Source organism: Electrona antarctica (assembly GCF_951216825.1).
Source record: "Electrona antarctica genome assembly, chromosome: 3".
Taxonomy (NCBI): Eukaryota; Metazoa; Chordata; class Actinopteri; order Myctophiformes; family Myctophidae; genus Electrona; species Electrona antarctica.
This window is the reverse complement of record NC_136808.1, coordinates 29721995-29746549: the sequence shown is the minus strand read 5'-3', so window position 1 is coordinate 29746549 and position 24555 is coordinate 29721995.

Here is a 24555-nt window from a genome sequence, read left to right as displayed (position 1 = left end):
AGTGAGTCATTTATGTTAATTTATGTTAATTTATTCATACATTCCCTAAATTCCATACATTCCATACATTCCATACATTCCATAATCATATTGTATATATCATAAAAATCATATTATATTATAATTATTATAATTATTATTATTATTATAATCGTTTTATTTATGTATGTGATGTATGCCATGCTTTTTGTTCTTGCTTAAGTGTTAAGCTTAAGTGTTTTACATTAAGTGCTTAAATCTCCCATCTCTCCCTTTCTCTATGTCCCATTCATGTCACAGCCTGTGACCCCCCTCATGTGGGTCTGTCCCACAGATCAGACAGACATGCCGGCTCCAGGTGTGAATAGAACAATAGAAAGTTTAGATGAACCACTGTGTGGGGTGAGGGGTGGGGGATCCCTTTATCTTTTACAACTGCCAGGTGGCAGTTGTAACCGGGGGGTGGGGGCCATTCTCTTTGAACTGCCAGCTGGCAGATTGGGGGGGTCCCTTATCTTTTAGAAGTGCCAGCTGGCCGTTGTAAACCCCCCCTCCTCAAAACATTGATGTTGTGTTAATGTGTTAATTAGATGTAGTTAAAACCGGGGGTGGGGGGTCCCTTATCTTTTTGATGTGCCAGGTGCAGTTGTAAACCCCCTCCCCCTCATTAGAGGGGGGTGGGGGTCCCCTTCTCTTTGAAAGTGACAGTTGACAGGTGACAGGTACCAGGTGACAGGTGACAGGTGACAGGTGACAGGTGACAGATGACAGCAGCTGACAGCTGACAGGAAAACACACAGCTTGTGTGTGGGTTTAGCCCCAGCATTGCAATTTCCAGGCGCATATATACGTTGGAGTAATGGGTGTACAGTAGGTGTACACTATTGAGTATAGGTATGGAAAAATAAAAGTATGAATAAATTACTTAAAAAAAGCTTAAAGTTAAAAAAAAAGTTACAAAACAAGTTAAAAGTTAAAAAACTTAAACAAATAAAGAAAAGGAGAAAAATGAAAAAATCAAGAACTTTTAGTGTAAATATGGTTTCTCAACTGTACTGCCGATGTACGTGTGAACTCGTAGAGAAGAACGCTTGAACTAGCTTGGGTGTTGTAGATGCCGCAAATATGTTCGAAAAGGTTTGTACAATGGTTAGTTAGAGGGGGTGGTCTACTGTGTGGGTGGGGTGTGTATGGGGGTTGGTCTACTATGTGTAGGTGTAGTCTAGTGTAAATGTGGCGTATAGCTGGTACTGCAGGTTTAAACATCAGGTTGGTATGCTGTCTAGCTTTTCTTTTTTGTCTAACAGATTTGTCCATTTTATGGTGTAATTCCATTTTTGACCCATAGACTATGGATCTAATAATGTAGGTGTAATTCCTCATACAGCCACTACAGACCTGTAGGGGGTTTCAGCCTCCTAGTGCAATTCATCTATTTATTTTTCGGCCCCAGTGGTTCAGAGGACACCCCTCATCCAGGGCCCTACAAGGGGGTGTAATACCAGTTTTGGCCCATAGACTATGGATTTGAGCATCTCATCGGTGTAATACCGGTTAACACCACTACACTCCAATGCATTGGGGTTTCAAGCCCTCTAGGGGAGTGGATCTCAGTTCACTTCATTTTTGGTCCATCACAAAGGGTGTAATATCAGGTTTGCCCCATAGGCTGTGAATTTAAGTAATGTAGGTGTAATTCAGATCTACCCCATAGGCTCAATACATACATGAAGGGGGTTATACTTAGCTTGAATATTGACCGGTGTAAATCTAGCCTGTGTAGCCTATCTGTGAACAATTACACAACATACAGAATAGTATGAGAGCCATAGGTGTTTACGATTATTTGTACGCAGTAACTGTCAGTTTTTACAGTATTACATGGATCCAATATTCTCTGCTATTATTTGGTATCCTTCAGATATGATGAGGCTCTTACATGTAACATATCTGTCCTCTCTAATTATATTACAATATGGTTATGTTATGCTCATAGGGAACAGTGGTTCGAGCAGTAATTATTGTCTGAAGACATTGTATGATCAGGTTATTAACCAAACATTACAGGTAGTACATCATAACCCCATATGGTCTAGTGGTTTAGGATGCTTGGAGTATAGCCATGAGACCAAAGTTCGACTCTTGGTGTGGGAAATATAAGTATATGTTTTCAATTATAGTGAAAGTTAATGATATCCACCTAGTGGGGAATTTCTATAGAGGTTGATCAACCAGTCATGCAAACGATTTCAGCACCATAGACAGCATTATGCCCCTATTGTTAGGACTGTTAGTACACCTTATGTAGACACAGAACTCTATAGTGCATACGTATTGGTTCATCATACAGATATTCCACTGATGGATTGATGGTAGGTTACTAGTTAGCGTATGATTCATGTTGATAATCTTTTGAAAAATGTGATTTTTACGGGGGTGCATATGGTAAAATGCCTAAATTGTAAATTGTGAACTACATAACAATACTATTTACAGCATCACATACACAAAAATGATACAAAAACCAACAACAATCATACAACAGCAGAAAAACAAGACAAAAATGACACAAAGCAAACAGCAAAAACATAACACAGCAACAATACGAAACAAAATCAAAAGGCTACACACCAGACAAGACAATATGTAAAAACATATGTGATAAAAACACAAAACAAAATCAAAAACTGTACAAAACACAATATGTAACAAACATATGTGATAAAAACACGAAACAAAATCAAAAACTGGACACAACACAACAAAACAAACTTTTTCAAAACACAACACAAACAAAAAATACTAAAACAGAAATAAATAAACTACACAGCAGACAAAACAATATGTAAAAACATATGTGATAAAAACACAAAACAAAATCAAAAACTGGACAAAACACAACAAAACAAAAACTTGACAAAACACAACACAAACAAAAAATACTAAAACAGAAATAAATAAACTACACAGCAGACAAAACGAGACAAAAACAAAAACTGGACAAAACACAACAAAACAAAAACTTGACAAAACACAGCACAAACAAAAAAATACTAAAACAGAAATAAATAAACTACACAGCAGACAAAACAAAAACTTGACAAAGCACAACACCACAAAAACTGGACAAAACACAACACAAACAAAAATACTACAACAAAAATAAATAAATAAACTACACAGCAGACAACACAACAAAAATAATAATAACTTGACATGAAGTATATGACTAAACGTGTAGCTAGATGGAATAGGGGGGTATACACAGACATGACCCGCTACCCATACATGTCCAGATCAGGCGGTTATAGCACCACCAGCAGGTGGTTTTTGCTAAACCCATTTTATTTTGGAACAAAATGGTTCAAATCATCAGATACCCTCCATGCCTAAGAAGAAAGGGACTATAATGTAGCACATTATAGTGCTATCATGAGGCCCACAACCTGCCAGGGCCTGTTTTTTTATCTAGTATCTAGTCTAGTTTCATCTATATAGTTGTATCTAGTACACAAGATCTTGCTCAATATTACAAATTATTTACAATGTTTATTTTTATTTGTAATGATAAGATGTTTTTTTTTTTGGAGAAAACGTATAATTCCTACACAGGCAGGGGTTATCGATGTATACAAAAACATCTACTTGGATCAATTATCCTGGAATTATTTTTACTTCTAAGATTATATTCTTGAAAAAGTTGCTAAACTCTGTTGTTAAATGCTAAACGCCTATTGTTTTTAGATCTACAGTGATCTGTATAGATAGTGTAGTCAGAACAAATCACTGGTTGTCAGTGATAGACAGTAAATCCTTCATCATCAATCACCAGACACTATTGACTCATTCACTCAGTTGTTCTCTCTTCCACTATATTATGACTAGTACATTATTCAACCAATACCAATAACTATTAACTAATAACTATTTTGTAACTAAATTTGGAAAAATTGTTAATTTCAGTTATTTTATTATTTTTTCAGACATACTCTCTATCCATTTTGTCACTGTCAGACCTCTATAGTGGTAAAAGACCCCCACACTTCACCATTTTCCCCCTGGTGGGTAGATAATTACACAGCCAACAGATCCCTAACAGCATCCTAACAGCATCCTCCATCTGATTTCACGAGCCAAAGGCCTATAGGGTCTATCAGAGATACAGGACCCTGTGGGCACAGGGGTCTGGTATAGTCCTACCATGAGCCCACAACCTGACAGGGCCTATTTTTATGGCAGGGTCTAGTTCCATCTATATAGTTGTATCTAGTACACAAGCTTTTTACATACACAAATTAACCTCAGTGACATATCCAACACTCATTTACCATTACATGCTGGTTAAACTAAATCACTAGTCACTAAATTGATCCATAGGGGGTATTGTACGGAAAAAAGCACACACCTATGGCATGAAATCTAATGTGGAACACCGTATCTTAACATCTTAGTCAAAATAATAGGCTAAATCATCATAATAGTTCTCAATCCTGGCTGAGGATAGTAGGTAAATTAGGGCACTAGATCATTTGATTACCCCCAGAGTTGCTGTGAAACTTCACAATATACAATAAATATATATATATTAATGTCATGGCCTAGTAAAATATAGTGTAAGGGGTGCATTGGGGTAAATAAATAGGCATTTTCAGTTTATAAAGACCTAAAGAGCCCTGAAGATACTGTATTAATTGTTAAAGCTCTGCATAATATAGACCCAAATACCACTTATTGCATACTAAGGGTTGGTTGTTTTAATGATAGACACAATATTTCTGACTTTTGACACCCAGATATATGACTTGGGTACTCTCTGTCACAACTGGGTCAATAAAAAATATACCAATTATGTACAGATTTGGTGTCTCTGTATCTTTACACAAAAATATTATAGCGTTAGGAGTGATGAAGACGATCATGGTATGAATTCTATCAGGGGTTTTCTAGGGGAAGTTTTGAAAAGAGTCAACAAGTTGGCACATTAAACTTGAAAATACTACATTCAAGTTGGTTATGTTTGGGCAAGGGCCACAATTTCAGACAAAATTACTCCCCTCATCACAGGGGAACACAGTCATGTGGACACAGTCACTGTACGTTTTACATACATAAACTATGTTGTTCATGGTGTAAATAAAAAATATTATACAATGAGTCACTAATATGACTTAATATAATACCCCTTTTGACTAGACCCAACCACTCTTTGTATCACCAAATTATTCTATTGTTGTCTATTCTACACACAAAGTATGAAGTGAAATGCTAAACCCCTCAAAAGAGACTGACCCCTAAACCAAGCCAAGCTACCAGAGCTGTTTCATAAAACAGATACTGATGTTAAACACATACAATGTTGCAGAAATGATTTGCACTAACAAAATGACAACAAAATATACACATTTTTATGATTGCATATTTTATTACGACTGCATATTTAGGAATATTCACAGTAGGCACTGTAGATGGTACACAATATCAGACCAATATTTGTCTCAATACAGTACATACAACATACAATGTGTACTATGTAATAATACGAGGGCAGAAAACTGTATGCAATATATGCAACTATACAATTGTTTCATTATATGCATAACTTATACGTGCCGCATTAGCTATATCTTAGATTTTTGTGTGTATATAGGGTAAATCCTTCAACTCATTTAGGTACGATTCACAGATTTTATGGATTCTGGGCACTGGTGCTACAACTCCGTGAGTTTCCAACACCTGCACGAGTCCTGGTAGAAATTCATCAGTCCATAGCTTGTTCGTTAAATCTTTAAAATGATTGTAGAAGTAATATCTAGGTGTATCACCCAAACACGGGTGTTCGGTTTGGCTAGAATGGTTTATCTGACAACCGTTGCAACTTTCTCTCATCTGTTCAGTTATAGCCTTTTCGAGTAGTTGCACAATTCGTATTTTCATAATATCTATATGTACAGTGTTGATCACCCCGTCATTCTCATCCATAGTCAGGGGAAAATTCACTGGGGATGGTGTCGAAAGCACTGTTGATGTGGTTGGAGTGTCATGGGGAATGGGTGAATTTGTGGATAACAGGCCTACCCTCTCAAAATATTCAGAGTCCCCCGTATCATACCCCCAAAATGCCCTCTCATCATATCCAGCGTCTTCGTCCGTATCATCATATTCATTGTCTTCATCCGTATCCCCAATACTGGTGGGGTTCCACCATGATGATGTCTCATACACAGCCCGCCGAGGGTCCATCCGCCAAGCTTTGTCTCCTCCACTTGAGCTGGATTCTCCCAATGATAAAGTAGAGTCCTCCATGGTGAATGATCAATGATCATATCACAATTATACGCAGAGTATAAGGTAGAGGTTGCGGAGTTCGCCTTTTTACCTATAGTGTATAGGATGGGTGGGCGTCGTAGCTGCATATGTTGGGGTGTCATGTTCCAGGCTGTCATCAGGCATTGAGAATAATGTTGCACCAGCTGGTTTGGGTATATTTATGTTGCGGGGTTTATCCAGATCTACGTGTAGCGGCTTCTTTGCAAAGGGATAGTCCAATGACAATACATGATTGACCCTTGTAAGGCGTCCCTCCAACAGTAATGCCTTTCTACACTCTTTTGCTCTGGCGGGAAAAAAAATTGATTAATTTCAACACGTCTTGTAACAACCATAAATCTCCTGCATGAAATGCTATACGGATCGGGGAGTATTTCTCTTTATCCATCATAGTTTTCGGTTTTTCAGGAGGGCCCTGGTGAGACTGCGATCTCACCAACAGCCACAAATTTGATCTTGAGCAGTCGACAAGGAGATTAGAGCTAGAAGATGCGACTGATTCATCTACTTCCACCATTATAGGAGGTTTGATGTAATCATTGCTAGCCCATCTCTCCCAGAGCAAGTAATTGATGAATTCCATAAGAGCCATGTTCAATCTTTCAAATTCAGACGCATAAACTCTCAAATGAGGCATGCCTGTCTCAAACAGTACTTCGCCATCTTCCGCTGTACATAGATCAACATACGGGAAACAGGCCGCCGGTGAAAAATAGCACCGCAATTTACGCCCCTCACATAACTGGTATATCTGCTCGTCTTTGTCATGGTAAATCATGTGAGGTGAATACATCTTTCGTTTTCGCTGTTCACGCCTCAATACTTACTTATTCGTCGGTTTCTCTACATTTAAAGAACATGACCCATGAGAGGCGGGGCTTTCTAACTCGGCTTATGCAATAACTGGGTAGTTAATTCATGACCAATCAACCACATCAACAGTGCTTTCGACACCATCCCCAGTGAATTTTCCCCTGACTATGGATGAGAATGACGGGGTGATCAACACTGTACATATAGATATTATGAAAATACGAATTGTGCAACTACTCGAAAAGGCTATAACTGAACAGATGAGAGAAAGTTGCAACGGTTGTCAGATAAACCATTCTAGCCAAACCGAACACCCGTGTTTGGGTGATACACCTAGATATTACTTCTACAATCATTTTAAAGATTTAACGAACAAGCTATGGACTGATGAATTTCTACCAGGACTCGTGCAGGTGTTGGAAACTCACGGAGTTGTAGCACCAGTGCCCAGAATCCATAAAATCTGTGAATCGTACCTAAATGAGTTGAAGGATTTACCCTATATACACACAAAAATCTAAGATATAGCTAATGCGGCACGTATAAGTTATGCATATAATGAAACAATTGTATAGTTGCATATATTGCATACAGTTTTCTGCCCTCGTATTATTACATAGTACACATTGTATGTTGTATGTACTGTATTGAGACAAATATTGGTCTGATATTGTGTACCATCTACAGTGCCTACTGTGAATATTCCTAAATATGCAGTCGTAATAAAATATGCAATCATAAAAATGTGTATATTTTGTTGTCATTTTGTTAGTGCAAATCATTTCTGCAACATTGTATGTGTTTAACATCAGTATCTGTTTTATGAAACAGCTCTGGTAGCTTGGCTTGGTTTAGGGGTCAGTCTCTTTTGAGGGGTTTAGCATTTCACTTCATACTTTGTGTGTAGAATAGACAACAATAGAATAATTTGGTGATACAAAGAGTGGTTGGGTCTAGTCAAAAGGGGTATTATATTAAGTCATATTAGTGACTCATTGTATAATATTTTTTATTTACACCATGAACAACATAGTTTATGTATGTAAAACGTACAGTGACTGTGTCCACATGACTGTGTTCCCCTGTGATGAGGGGAGTAATTTTGTCTGAAATTGTGGCCCTTGCCCAAACATAACCAACTTGAATGTAGTATTTTCAAGTTTAATGTGCCAACTTGTTGACTCTTTTCAAAACTTCCCCTAGAAAACCCCTGATAGAATTCATACCATGATCGTCTTCATCACTCCTAACGCTATAATATTTTTGTGTAAAGATACAGAGACACCAAATCTGTACATAATTGGTATATTTTTTATTGACCCAGTTGTGACAGAGAGTACCCAAGTCATATATCTGGGTGTCAAAAGTCAGAAATATTGTGTCTATCATTAAAACAACCAACCCTTAGTATGCAATAAGTGGTATTTGGGTCTATATTATGCAGAGCTTTAACAATTAATACAGTATCTTCAGGGCTCTTTAGGTCTTTATAAACTGAAAATGCCTATTTATTTACCCCAATGCACCCCTTACACTATATTTTACTAGGCCATGACATTAATATATATATATTTATTGTATATTGTGAAGTTTCACAGCAACTCTGGGGGTAATCAAATGATCTAGTGCCCTAATTTACCTACTATCCTCAGCCAGGATTGAGAACTATTATGATGATTTAGCCTATTATTTTGACTAAGATGTTAAGATACGGTGTTCCACATTAGATTTCATGCCATAGGTGTGTGCTTTTTTCCGTACAATACCCCCTATGGATCAATTTAGTGACTAGTGATTTAGTTTAACCAGCATGTAATGGTAAATGAGTGTTGGATATGTCACTGAGGTTAATTTGTGTATGTAAAAAGCTTGTGTACTAGATACAACTATATAGATGGAACTAGACCCTGCCATAAAAATAGGCCCTGTCAGGTTGTGGGCTCATGGTAGGACTATACCAGACCCCTGTGCCCACAGGGTCCTGTATCTCTGATAGACCCTATAGGCCTTTGGCTCGTGAAATCAGATGGAGGATGCTGTTAGGATGCTGTTAGGGATCTGTTGGCTGTGTAATTATCTACCCACCAGGGGGAAAATGGTGAAGTGTGGGGGTCTTTTACCACTATAGAGGTCTGACAGTGACAAAATGGATAGAGAGTATGTCTGAAAAAATAATAAAATAACTGAAATTAACAATTTTTCCAAATTTAGTTACAAAATAGTTATTAGTTAATAGTTATTGGTATTGGTTGAATAATGTACTAGTCATAATATAGTGGAAGAGAGAACAACTGAGTGAATGAGTCAATAGTGTCTGGTGATTGATGATGAAGGATTTACTGTCTATCACTGACAACCAGTGATTTGTTCTGACTACACTATCTATACAGATCACTGTAGATCTAAAAACAATAGGCGTTTAGCATTTAACAACAGAGTTTAGCAACTTTTTCAAGAATATAATCTTAGAAGTAAAAATAATTCCAGGATAATTGATCCAAGTAGATGTTTTTGTATACATCGATAACCCCTGCCTGTGTAGGAATTATACGTTTTCTCCAAAAAAAAAAACATCTTATCATTACAAATAAAAATAAACATTGTAAATAATTTGTAATATTGAGCAAGATCTTGTGTACTAGATACAACTATATAGATGAAACTAGACTAGATACTAGATAAAAAAACAGGCCCTGGCAGGTTGTGGGCCTCATGATAGCACTATAATGTGCTACATTATAGTCCCTTTCTTCTTAGGCATGGAGGGTATCTGATGATTTGAACCATTTTGTTCCAAAATAAAATGGGTTTAGCAAAAACCACCTGCTGGTGGTGCTATAACCGCCTGATCTGGACATGTATGGGTAGCGGGTCATGTCTGTGTATACCCCCCTATTCCATCTAGCTACACGTTTAGTCATATACTTCATGTCAAGTTATTATTATTTTTGTTGTGTTGTCTGCTGTGTAGTTTATTTATTTATTTTTGTTGTAGTATTTTTGTTTGTGTTGTGTTTTGTCCAGTTTTTGTGGTGTTGTGCTTTGTCAAGTTTTTGTTTTGTCTGCTGTGTAGTTTATTTATTTCTGTTTTAGTATTTTTTTGTTTGTGCTGTGTTTTGTCAAGTTTTTGTTTTGTTGTGTTTTGTCCAGTTTTTGTTTTTGTCTCGTTTTGTCTGCTGTGTAGTTTATTTATTTCTGTTTTAGTATTTTTTGTTTGTGTTGTGTTTTGTCAAGTTTTTGTTTTGTTGTGTTTTGTCCAGTTTTTGATTTTGTTTTGTGTTTTTATCACATATGTTTTTACATATTGTTTTGTCTGCTGTGTAGTTTATTTATTTCTGTTTTAGTATTTTTTGTTTGTGTTGTGTTTTGAAAAAGTTTGTTTTGTTGTGTTGTGTCCAGTTTTTGATTTTGTTTCGTGTTTTTATCACATATGTTTGTTACATATTGTGTTTTGTACAGTTTTTGATTTTGTTTTGTGTTTTTATCACATATGTTTTTACATATTGTCTTGTCTGGTGTGTAGCCTTTTGATTTTGTTTCGTATTGTTGCTGTGTTATGTTTTTGCTGTTTGCTTTGTGTCATTTTTGTCTTGTTTTTCTGCTGTTGTATGATTGTTGTTGGTTTTTGTATCATTTTTGTGTATGTGATGCTGTAAATAGTATTGTTATGTAGTTCACAATTTACAATTTAGGCATTTTACCATATGCACCCCCGTAAAAATCACATTTTTCAAAAGATTATCAACATGAATCATACGCTAACTAGTAACCTACCATCAATCCATCAGTGGAATATCTGTATGATGAACCAATACGTATGCACTATAGAGTTCTGTGTCTACATAAGGTGTACTAACAGTCCTAACAATAGGGGCATAATGCTGTCTATGGTGCTGAAATCGTTTGCATGACTGGTTGATCAACCTCTATAGAAATTCCCCACTAGGTGGATATCATTAACTTTCACTATAATTGAAAACATATACTTATATTTCCCACACCAAGAGTCGAACTTTGGTCTCATGGCTATACTCCAAGCATCCTAAACCACTAGACCATATGGGGTTATGATGTACTACCTGTAATGTTTGGTTAATAACCTGATCATACAATGTCTTCAGACAATAATTACTGCTCGAACCACTGTTCCCTATGAGCATAACATAACCATATTGTAATATAATTAGAGAGGACAGATATGTTACATGTAAGAGCCTCATCATATCTGAAGGATACCAAATAATAGCAGAGAATATTGGATCCATGTAATACTGTAAAAACTGACAGTTACTGCGTACAAATAATCGTAAACACCTATGGCTCTCATACTATTCTGTATGTTGTGTAATTGTTCACAGATAGGCTACACAGGCTAGATTTACACCGGTCAATATTCAAGCTAAGTATAACCCCCTTCATGTATGTATTGAGCCTATGGGGTAGATCTGAATTACACCTACATTACTTAAATTCACAGCCTATGGGGCAAACCTGATATTACACCCTTTGTGATGGACCAAAAATGAAGTGAACTGAGATCCACTCCCCTAGAGGGCTTGAAACCCCAATGCATTGGAGTGTAGTGGTGTTAACCGGTATTACACCGATGAGATGCTCAAATCCATAGTCTATGGGCCAAAACTGGTATTACACCCCCTTGTAGGGCCCTGGATGAGGGGTGTCCTCTGAACCACTGGGGCCGAAAAATAAATAGATGAATTGCACTAGGAGGCTGAAACCCCCTACAGGTCTGTAGTGGCTGTATGAGGAATTACACCTACATTATTAGATCCATAGTCTATGGGTCAAAAATGGAATTACACCATAAAATGGACAAATCTGTTAGACAAAAAAGAAAAGCTAGACAGCATACCAACCTGATGTTTAAACCTGCAGTACCAGCTATACGCCACATTTACACTAGACTACACCTACACATAGTAGACCAACCCCCATACACACCCCACCCACACAGTAGACCACCCCCTCTAACTAACCATTGTACAAACCTTTTCGAACATATTTGCGGCATCTACAACACCCAAGCTAGTTCAAGCGTTCTTCTCTACGAGTTCACACGTACATCGGCAGTACAGTTGAGAAACCATATTTACACTAAAAGTTCTTGATTTTTTCATTTTTCTCCTTTTCTTTATTTGTTTAAGTTTTTTAACTTTTAACTTGTTTTGTAACTTTTTTTTTAACTTTAAGCTTTTTTTAAGTAATTTATTCATACTTTTATTTTTCCATACCTATACTCAATAGTGTACACCTACTGTACACCCATTACTCCAACGTATATATGCGCCTGGAAATTGCAATGCTGGGGCTAAACCCACACACAAGCTGTGTGTTTTCCTGTCAGCTGTCAGCTGCTGTCATCTGTCACCTGTCACCTGTCACCTGTCACCTGTCACCTGGTACCTGTCACCTGTCAACTGTCACTTTCAAAGAGAAGGGGACCCCCACCCCCCTCTAATGAGGGGGAGGGGGTTTACAACTGCACCTGGCACATCAAAAAGATAAGGGACCCCCCACCCCCGGTTTTAACTACATCTAATTAACACATTAACACAACATCAATGTTTTGAGGAGGGGGGGTTTACAACGGCCAGCTGGCACTTCTAAAAGATAAGGGACCCCCCCAATCTGCCAGCTGGCAGTTCAAAGAGAATGGCCCCCACCCCCCGGTTACAACTGCCACCTGGCAGTTGTAAAAGATAAAGGGATCCCCCACCCCTCACCCCACACAGTGGTTCATCTAAACTTTCTATTGTTCTATTCACACCTGGAGCCGGCATGTCTGTCTGATCTGTGGGACAGACCCACATGAGGGGGGTCACAGGCTGTGACATGAATGGGACATAGAGAAAGGGAGAGATGGGAGATTTAAGCACTTAATGTAAAACACTTAAGCTTAACACTTAAGCAAGAACAAAAAGCATGGCATACATCACATACATAAATAAAACGATTATAATAATAATAATAATTATAATAATTATAATATAATATGATTTTTATGATATATACAATATGATTATGGAATGTATGGAATGTATGGAATGTATGGAATTTAGGGAATGTATGAATAAATTAACATAAATTAACATAAATGACTCACTAGCGCCCCCCTAGTGGTAGTGGCCAAAATGTGCAATGAACAACCAGCATATTAGACTACTGATAAGCCATTGCATACAGGTTCTCAAACCTTTTAATTTCAAGGACCCCCATAACTCTGAGAGGAAAACCAAATGGACCCATAAGAGTCCCATTTGATTCCATTTGTACAGTATCAGAGTTAAAAGTTATAAAAGGGTGCATTTGGTTCCATTTGTACTATAGTACACTCTCAGTGTTACAGACCTTGTGTAATGGGTCCATTTGGAACCCCCTCAAGGAACCATGAGGGTCCCTGGATCACACCTTTGAGAGCCACTGCTTTAAATAAATACATATAACTTATAGAGCATATTTGATGAAATTTAGGAGCATAACTTTTTTGTTATAGATTATTTTGACATCTGAATTTAATTCAAACAGAACCGCGCACGCACGACACATGCACGCACGACGTGCACGCGCACATGCACATGCACATGCACATGCACATGCACATGCACATGCACATGCACATGCACATGCACATGCACACGCACACGCGCACGTGTCCTCTTTTTGGTAATTCAGAATATGGTAACCCTACCCTAACTCTAATAAATATTTCTTATCCCTGAAAATGACCCTTTGTCTCATAGGGATTGGGGACCAGAAAAAGGTCTCCACAAGTCTGACTTCTTGCAGTTTTACAACAAAAGACGCATGCACAGTTGCACACCCACACGCCCACACACAGTCACACACAGACAGCATCATTGCTTGAAAGTGAATTTACGACCAGACGAGGAATGACGTGATAGAGCAGCAGTTCCCTTTAAACAAATCTCCTCATAGATTTATCCAGCTATAGTGGCTATATGAACAACGGCTGCAAAGAAAGGCTGATAGATGTCAGAGATCATATTCATGCCCCACATCTTAAAGCCCGTATCAATATTCCATGTCCATCCGTCTGGTCATGAGAGATGATTGATGCATTTCCGTGGCGTTGGTTAGAAGCAGAACCGACGGGGGGGAGGGTGTTGGAGCGGCAGTGAGTGAGAGGGCCTGCCTGGCTAACAGAGAGCTCCATTTACCAGCAACAAAAACACAAGACGGATCACACAAACTGGCCTCGACATTAACTACTGTATATATACGTGTGTGTCACTTTTGATGGATTTGCGTGGAACGTGCGGACAGATAATTGGGAACGCTTGGGTAATTCTGTGTACGGCATTTAAAATGTTGAGCAATTGCGTATTCATTTGGCTGCACTGGTGAAAGCATGGTGCCTAATAGCACTTTTGATGACCATTAATATTTAGTATTCTGGAGAGTCTGCATGCCCACTAGATTAATTATTCACAAAAAACCATTACATACGTACATCTGATCCATGTCAGGAAGCCTATGCAAAAAAAAAAAGATGACAGCCCAGTGAGCCCACGTACGCTCCAGCACTGTAATTATAACTATTTGTTATTGGTGTTTACAGCATACCAGCATACGGCATACATTATTAATACATGCAGGGACAATTCAATCACAATGCCACCACGTTTGATAGCAGGATATTGCCAGATTGTAATTTATTTCCATAAGAACATTAGCTTGAACAGTGAAAGCAATATTCATGCATTCTACAGCCTACTGTTTATTTACTTTTTCATTTCATAGACAGTGGATCTTTCTTGCTGATGTGGGTTTGTCTTGGGCATATCTGTGTGCATTTGTCTGTCTCTTCCTGCGGCCATGATCCTAGCTTGGTTAAAATAGAGTCAACATGTCATTCTAAATTGTTTTGATAAATATTAAAGTAGATCAGAGCCCAAAGGGGCTGAGAGTGAGTCAAGGCATTGCAGAGAGAGAGAGAGAGAGAGAGAGAGAGAGAGAGATGCATACAACTTCCTTGTATCTGTATAGCCACATCTGTGAAGAAACATGACAGACTGTCTAAAAACACAGCTTGAGGGATTCTCTCATTTTTAAAAGTACAACAACCGTGGGCAGGAACCCACATAGCAGTCGATTGACATTGTTGATGGTACTGACTTCGTATAAGGGCCCGGCAGGCTGGGAGAAACATCTTCATCATGGCCATCATCTTTCAGTCTGGTTGGTTCTCGTGCCATATCAATTCAAGGGGAAATACACGGCAGTGTGAGCCAGACCAAAGACCATAATATAATAATATAGCACCAACCCAAATGTCCCCTTTAAAAAGCTCAGAGAGGTGTATTATACTGTATACTGTATGTATGTTACATTAAAGGTACAAACAGACGGATGCAATTTTGAAACAGGTGATGATCGACGAACAACACATACATCAAATAGTCTACATCATTTATTTTTAAATAGTCAAGAATCATAAGGAAGCTAAGAACCTAGCATCTGTCTAAGGCCCAAACCACACCAGCTGCAACTCCTTGCAACAAACAAACCACACCAATGCAACTCCTTGCAACATGCCATTGGGAATAATGGTTGCAAGGAGTTGCATGTTACAGTATATACACTACATAAAATGCTATCTAAATTACATAAGTTACTAGTTTAGCCTTTTTATACGCCTGTAAGGTCGTCGAGGCTAGTGCAAGTGCTACGACAAGATGGAGTCTGAAGAGGTGGGGTTTCTGACTACGGCGGAAGATGGGAGTGAGTCTGCCGTTCTGATTGCAATGGGAAATTCATTCCATAGTTTTGGAGCCAGAAGGGAGAAGAGCCTGGGATGTGTGGAGCGCTGTCCCGGATCTTGGCTGCCTTGTTTTAAGTGATGTAAAAAGTCATGCATAAAAAACATTCTTTGTTTCAGTTGAGAAGGAAACAAAACGAGTTATCCCCCTCCCTCCAGCCCACCCAATCTAGCACTAAACGCCTCATAGCATTCTGACAGACTGGTGGTGGTGGTGTGTGTGTGTGTGTGTGTGTGTGTGTGTGTGTGTGTGTGTGTGTGTGTGTGTGTGTGTGTGTGTGTGACTGTGCGTGTGTGTGCGTGTGGCCACAAATGATGTGAGAGTGATACATAGAGATATAGGGAACAGATAGAAGGAATAGACAATATAAGTAACATAAAGACAGTGAAGTGCGTTTAACTGAGTGAGAAGCAAAGCTGTCGCGTTTACCTGCAGTGTGTTCAAACAGATGTTTGAACTCAAAATGGTGGTACGTGAACCCTTACGTGTGTGCTGCGCATAAGAGAAATTATACAATGGAAGAATTGATTTTACTGTTATGTTTAACGATAAAACATTGACACACTACAGTACATTGGTGACTGAGGGCTCACACTCACTAATGAAAATACTAAAATAAGACAGGTTGCCGCTTTTTAAAAAGCATGCTGCAACGTGACTGTTAATCAGAATATTCCAAAGAACAAAGAAGAGAAAGTAGAGAGATAAAAAACACTTGGTGGGGCCCCAGATCCATTAAAGCTCTGCAGGTAGAGTGCTTTTGTGGAAGCAGTGTTTCCCAAAGTCATTGGCTTCGGCACCATAGCACTAATTAACATGGCTCAGTATTGAGCGCTACCATGGCCATGATAAATAACACCGGCTTTATCTCGCACACTCCTTTTACCTAATTGAATCAACAGAGAAATTGACATTCCTTGTTCTTGCTGAACAGGACTTTCGATTTCCCCTGTAGTCAGATGGTATAAGCCCAGGGGACAGAACTGGTCAAATGACCTTGAGATGCAATGTTTTCTTTTGTCTTGGAGACGAGAGAGAACAGAGGAAACAAGCAATACTGTACGAGTTTTTAAGAGCCTATCCAGTAGGACATACTGTTTTTTGTACCGTTTTTTTTTTTTTTTTTTTTTTTTTTTGGATTCCAAATAAAATTAAAATAGGTTATTATTGTTACAGCTGGAATTCTCTTCATTATTTTTCTGCCCAATTTTGTCCAACTGTAAACCTGTTCAAAAGGAATGGAGCAACCTTTTTCCCATAGGTGGTGCTGTCATAATTACAAAGGCCTACCAATAATTCAAAACCCTGCACTAGCCAAATGAAATTGCCCAAATTAATAATAAACCAGACACATTTGTCAAACCTGCCTCCACTGGTAATGCAATATTAAATACTTAAACTGATTATTAACCCTTAATTAACATTAAACTACTTATCAACTGGAATTCAATTATTTGAATATCATCTCTTTCTATCATTATGATAATTTAAACCAGGTTATTTACAATGCCGTGCAAGCAGACTATTAGTAAGCTCGTCCCGGGCTATAGTCACTTCCTGGAAGCAATCTATTGAGATTTTCGTTATTTCAGTAGCAGTAGTTACAGTAACTAGGCTATAGTATTAGTAACCCAGGACTACACATTGTCTGGGAGGTAAGAAGTGCTCCAGCTATCCTTGGGTAAGATTCAAATCAGAAAACCAAACATGAATTCCCATTATTTTCTGATTGTGGTAGCATATGTGCTACTTGATGAATGAATCTCTCTCTCACTCACACACACACACACACACACACACACACACACACACACACACACACACACACACACACACACACACACACACACGCACACACGCACACACACACACACACACACACACACACACACACACACACACACACACACAGATCTCAAAGTCGCAGAAAGCTGATTACAATCGCAGACTTCGCGCCTGAGCAGATGTCTTGATTTGTCAGGAGGATGCTGTTGCTCCTGCAATCTGCCTGTACAGTCTAGTCAGAATCAAAAATGACAAAACCAACTACATCTGACATGATAGTTAATCTGTTCATAGATCCAAACCATTGTGTATTCCATTATGGGTTATCCTCTCCATTTGTGTGTGTGTGTGTGTGTGTGTGTGTGCGTGTGTGCAAAGATAATCTCGCAAACTGCTGGACTGATCAACATGCATGCTGCCAGTAGGCCTCAGAAGTACCTTCACTATATTTTCACCATTTGTGATTCTGAACACTGGGATTCTGACTGCAGCACTGCGTTTGTCCACCTCCCCTCTCCAGGTGATGTTTGGGTGAGCCTTTGTTTCGCCCACATCTACTGACTATCATATTATTAATGCTGCACCTTTGTGCTCATCTTTGTCTCCAACAGGCCAAAGGCGTGGTGGCCGTTTTCGCCCCCGTCCAACAGCGATAGCTGTTAGCGATAGCGAGAGCCATATCGTGATACGATACGTATCACGATATGACAAGTAGGGAGGGGTGTAACGATAGATTTTAACAGCGATACGATACGTATCACGATAGTGATGATACATGGTTGACGATACGATACATGGACGATACTGCGCAAAAAGCATGGAATACGGATGTGTATATTACAGGAAACTCCCGTTAAACTTGTGTTAAACTTGCGTTAAACATATGATTCATTATGGCGAAATCATACGATTCAATGATTTGAAATCGATACAGTAACTATTCAGCAAATACATTAAATATGTGTGAAACTTTGTAGATAGTGCAGGTTTTTTAAGGGGAAGATTTATTATTATGTATATAAATAAGTAAACAGTGATTCTCTGGCAAATAGATGGACATTGTATTTGAACACATGGACAAACCCACGCCTTGACATGAACACAGAGAATACACACATTTTTCGTATAGCTATGGAATGGAAAAGTAATTAAAATCATCTTTTAATTTTTTCTTCTTAAAATTGTAAGTACTTAATATTGAATTAATTGATTATTTACATTGCAAAACTATTCGATACCTATTATTTACATTGCAAAACGATACGATACAATATTTGCTGTTTACATATCGATGTACTTCGATTTCTTTAATTGAAATCAATATTTCGATACAGTTACTATCCTTAGTGAAGAATTTAAAGATTTAAACATTGATGATGATAATTATCATAATTATTGATAGTCTTTAATCATTTAACCCTGAAGGTGTAAACAATAATAATAATAAAATAATAATAATAATAATAATTATATATATATATATATATATATATATATATATATATATATATATATATATATATAAAATGTTTGTTAAATTAACACTGAGGATTTTACTATGTACAGTATAGTTTTTACAGTAGGCCTATGTTGATGAGGACCTCTGTTCCTGTACTGACTTGATTTCTTCCATCATTGTTGAAACCACATTGGGATTTTAAGTTCTGCTTGCATATCCTTTCTGTCATGTCCAACCTTCAATTAGTGGTGTGCTTCGGTGGTGTAACATGGGAAGAGGCACAACATTTCATCAACGTGCACAGAAAAACAGAAACCCAAACATAAATATCTCCAAAACCGTTTACAGCAGCAAAAAAAAAAAAACAACCCAAAAACCTTCAAAAGTAGCCAGTGCTAAAAATATAAATCTTTATAAAGGTTTCTGGTCCCTGCTTTCCTCATAATGGGTTAAGAACCGGGAATACCTTAGTTGCCACAACTATGCATAATATTTGTGCCACATGAGGAATCCATGCAGATGAAACCCTGCCTCACACATTTGAAAGAGAATGGGCTCAATGCACACAGAATATCTCTTCCAGGCCCCTTTGCGACTTCCGATGATAGTAATTAAGGCTCGGTTCCATTCTGTTCAAACAGAGTCTATACTAATACTACTATAGGCTCTGTTCCCTTCTGGAATGAAGAAAATGCCAGCACTCATTACATGTCCTTTTTTCATGATTTCATTTACCTCTGACGAGAGTGAACAACGTCCACGTTTCGGCCTGGTTTTCAGCGGGTTTTCAACCAGGCCGAGGCGCGTATCTTCGAGCCTTGCACCTAGAAGGATTTTGTTCTAACCTGGAGTGCTGCAGGTTGTCTGCTTCGGCAGTTCCCTTGTTCCCTTCTGGTCAAACAGAGTCAGAGATAATAACTTTTTTGCAAAATAATTACATAACAATAATATCATCAAGTAACTCTCCTGCATAAAACCAAAAAAACTAAGTCTAGCTAGGATGTCTGTCCTACCAAAAAAGGAGTTTGCCTGGCTGTGTACGCTCAATAATACAGACACACACGCGCACACGCGCACACACACACACACACACACACACACACACACACACACACACACACACACACACACACACACACACACACACACACACACACACACACACACACACACACACACAATGTCCTTGCGGGACCTTTTATTGATTGGGCTGCAGGGCAGAGAGGGGACACGGGCAGAACAGTGGAAAAATACAACCCAGAACAATTTGGTATTCAGGACAAAAATGACTCTGCCTGTTGCACAACTGCAGCATTACTGAAGAGGTGTGAGGAGTGGCAAAGTAAAGAAACATATCTTAGCACATCGGTGACCGCATCATTGATCCATATACAAAAGCAAGTTTGAGACAGTATAGTGTTGATGCCTAGGACTGGGCTTGAGGCCATGATGCAAGCTTGAGGTCAGGATTTGCCTTCAGGCTGGACTGCGGCAGCCCTCAGGCAGACAGATGTACGTACATACGTATTCTATCACAGACACACTTTCAGTTAGCTGGCAAAAGGGGCGGTGGAAAGGGCTGTGGTCAAGTGCCAATCGGGTATCACAAATACGGCCTAAACTCCGAAGTGCTACGTGTGACAAAACAAAAACAGCCAAATTCTTCTCTTATGAAAAGCTGAATCTGGGCAATTCAGCCCAGATTCGTAAGGGCAAATCACAACCTACAGTACCGTAAGGCTTGATCTTGTTCATGCAATGAGCCAAGGTTCTGCATTTTGAAATGAGCCACCGCTGCATCCTTCTACTGATAACTGCCTCCTGAATCGCAGTGAGATCAAATGATCAACCCAAAACAAGAGGCATTATTAGCCATTATAGCACTGACCTTGATTAAGTCTGGGACCCATCTGGGACGGCTCTAAACTAACGTCAAAACTCCACTCATCTCCCAGAACGTCACCGCACATGCATCCATCTCCGTGTCTCCTCCCATACACAAGCTGCATGGGGAAGTCATTACACAGCCCTCAGAGAAGCGAGGCAGAGGGAGATTTAGATGGACCCACTCTCCTTTGAAGGTTATATTTAGTCTCCATGGTCTACTAACTTCCTTTGAGTCTACCAGACACAAACGTAAACACTTTTCGCAGTCCCACAATGTCAGGGGAATCAAGAGGATACACAATTACAGTTAGGTCTGCGCAAATTGGGTAAGGAATATCTATGAAAGCGACCAAGCGAACAAATGACCCTAGCATGATCTCTGCTGGGAGAAGCTGAAAATGAGAATACTGTAACTAAAAGTTTGCTAAAGATTTAATTTAGTATTATAGTCGATAGACACACACACACACACACACACACACACACACACACACACACACACACACACACACACACACACACACACACACACACAGTGAAGGCTTCAGGTCTCAAGCTGCTTACATGTAGTTCACAGACAGATTCCCTCAAGAAGCAAAGGCTCCGAAAAAAACAATAATATGATTAAATTAAGCAAAACTTCAAACAAAACCTCAATAAACAGGCCCTTTACAAAAACACAAACAGCAAGTGCAATGCAGCAGTGATATTACAGTATGCACAGTGTTGAGTAATGCGTGTGTAATGATATAGGAGAGTATAGGACAGGAGGTAGTGTAATAATATAGGAGAGTATAGGACAGGAGGTAGTGTAATAATATAGGAGAGTATAGGACAGGAGGTAGTGTAATAATATAGGAGAGTATAGGACAGGAGGTAGTGTAATAATATAGGGGAGTATAGGACAGGAGGTAGTGTAATAATATAGGGGAGTATAGGACAGGAGGTAGTGTAATAATATAGGAGAGTATAGGACAGGAGGTATAGTGTAATAATATAGGAGAGTATAGGACAGGAGGTATAGTGTAATAATATAGGAGAGTATAGGACAGGAGGTAGTGTAATAATATAGGAGAGTATAGGACAGGAGGTAGTGTAATAATATAGGAGAGTATAGGACAGGAGGTATAGTGTAATAATATAGGAGAGTATAGGACAGGATGTAGTGTAATGATATAGGAGAGTATAGGACAGGAGGTAGTGTAATAATATAGGAGAGTATAGGACAGGAGGTAGTGTAATAATATAGGAGAGTATAGGACAGGAGGTATAGTGTAATAATATAGGAGAGTATAGGACAGGAGGTATAGTGTAATAATATAGGAGAGTATAGGACAGGAGGTATAGTGTAATAATATAGGAGAGTATAGGACAGGAGGTATAGTGTAATAATATAGGAGAGTATAGGACAGGAGGTAGTGTAATAATATAGGAGAGTATAGGACAGGAGGTAGTGTAATAATATAGGAGAGTATAGGACAGGAGGTAGTGTAATAATATAGGAGAGTATAGGACAGGAGGTAGTGTAATAATATAGGAGAGTATAGGACAGGAGGTATAGTGTAATAATATAGGAGAGTATAGGACAGGAGGTATAGTGTAATAATATAGGAGAGTATAGGACAGGAGGTATAGTGTAATGATATAGGAGAGTATAGGACAGGAGGTATAGTGTAATAATATAGGAGAGTATAGGACAGGAGGTAGTGTAATAATATAGGAGAGTATAGGACAGGAGGTAGTGTAATAATATAGGAGAGTATAGGACAGGAGGTATAGTGTAATAATATAGGAGAGTATAGGACAGGAGGTATAGTGTAATAATATAGGAGAGTATAGGACAGGAGGTATAGTGTAATAATATAGGAGAGTATAGGACAGGAGGTAGTGTAATAATATAGGAGAGTATAGGACAGGAGGTAGTGTAATAATATAGGAGAGTATAGGACAGGAGGTATAGTGTAATAATATAGGAGAGTATAGGACAGGAGGTATAGTGTAATAATATAGGAGAGTATAGGACAGGAGGTAGTGTAATAATATAGGAGAGTATAGGACAGGAGGTATAGTGTAATAATATAGGAGAGTATAGGACAGGAGGTATAATGTAATAATATAGGAGAGTATAGGATAGGAGGTATAGTGTAATAATATAGGAGAGTATAGGACAGGAGGTATAGTGTAATAATATAGGAGAGTATAGGACAGGTGGTAGTGTAATAATATAAGAGAGTATAGGACAGGAGGTATAGTGTAATAATATAGGAGAGTATAGGACAGGAGGTAGTGTAATAATATAGGAGAGTATAGGACAGGAGGTAGTGTAATAATATAGGAGAGTATAGGACAGGAGGTAGTGTAATAATATAGGAGAGTATAGGACAGGAGGTATAGTGTAATAATATAGAAGAGTATAGGACAGGAGGTAGTGTAATAATATAGGAGAGTATAGGACAGGAGGTATAGTGTAATAATATAGGAGAGTATAGGACAGGAGGTATAATGTAATAATATAGGAGAGTATAGGACAGGAGGTATAGTGTAATAATATAGGAGAGTATAGGACAGGAGGTATAATGTAATAATATAGGAGAGTATAGGACAGGAGGTAGTGTAATAATATAGGAGAGTATAGGACAGGAGGTATAATGTAATAATATAGGAGAGTATAGGACAGGTGGTAGTGTAATAATATAGGAGAGTATAGGACAGGAGGTATAGTGTAATAATATAGGAGAGTATAGGACAGGAGGTAGTGTAATAATATAGGAGAGTATAGGACAGGAGGTATAGTGTAATAATATAGGAGAGTATAGGACAGGAGGTATAGTGTAATAATATAGGAGAGTATAGGACAGGAGGTAGTGTAATAATATAGGAGAGTATAGGACAGGAGGTATAGTGTAATAATATAGGAGAGTATAGGACAGGAGGTATAATGTAATAATATAGGAGAGTATAGGACAGGAGGTAGTGTAATAATATAGGAGAGTATAGGACAGGAGGTATAGTGTAATAATATAGGAGAGTATAGGACAGGAGGTAGTGTAATAATATAGGAGAGTATAGGACAGGTGGTAGTGTAATAATATAGGAGAGTATAGGACAGGAGGTATAGTGTAATAATATAGGAGAGTATAGGACAGGTGGTAGTGTAATAATATAGGAGAGTATAGGACAGGAGGTATAGTGTAATAATATAGGAGAGTATAGGACAGGAGGTAGTGTAATAATATAGGAGAGTATAGGACAGGAGGTAGTGTAATAATATAGGAGAGTATAGGACAGGAGGTATAGTGTAATAATATAGGAGAGTATAGGACAGGAGGTAGTGTAATAATATAGGAGAGTATAGGACAGGAGGTATAGTGTAATAATATAGGAGAGTATAGGATAGGAGGTAGTGTAATAATATAGGGGAGTATAGGATAGGATGTCCTATACTCCCCTATAATCTGTACAGTGACAATAAATTGAATCTAATCTAATCTAAAAAAGGAGGTA